General features: G+C 53.8%; 1 non-coding gene across 1 annotated transcript; it reads left to right on the plus strand.

The window, feature by feature from the left end:
- Positions 1–116, plus strand: LOC114579050 (the record flags this gene model as incomplete). Its single annotated transcript, XR_003699922.1, has 1 exon — positions 1–116. It is a non-coding gene; the product is annotated as a 5S ribosomal RNA (ribosomal RNA).
- Between the last annotated feature and the right edge of the window lie 137 nt (positions 117–253).

Consider the following 253-nt stretch of genomic DNA (forward strand, 5'->3'; position numbering starts at 1 on the left):
TGCGACCATACCAGCACTAGAGCACCGGATCCCATCAGAATTCCGCAGTAAAGCGTGCTTGGGCGAGAGTAGTACTGGGATGGGTGACCTCCTGGGAAGTCCTCGTGTTGCACCCTTTTTTTAACCTGTCATTATTTTTTTTTCTAGCTCTTCGCCATGGCCTACGAACCACTTGCGGTGTTGGCTCGTCGCGCATCGACAGATGAAACCCGCATCGTGGGACCCATGAAGGCATCCGGGGTGTCCTATGTGG

The sequence above is a fragment of the Dendrobium catenatum genome, unplaced genomic scaffold (assembly GCF_001605985.2).
Source record: "Dendrobium catenatum unplaced genomic scaffold, ASM160598v2 original_scaffold_263073, whole genome shotgun sequence".
NCBI classification, from domain to species: Eukaryota; Viridiplantae; Streptophyta; class Magnoliopsida; order Asparagales; family Orchidaceae; genus Dendrobium; species Dendrobium catenatum.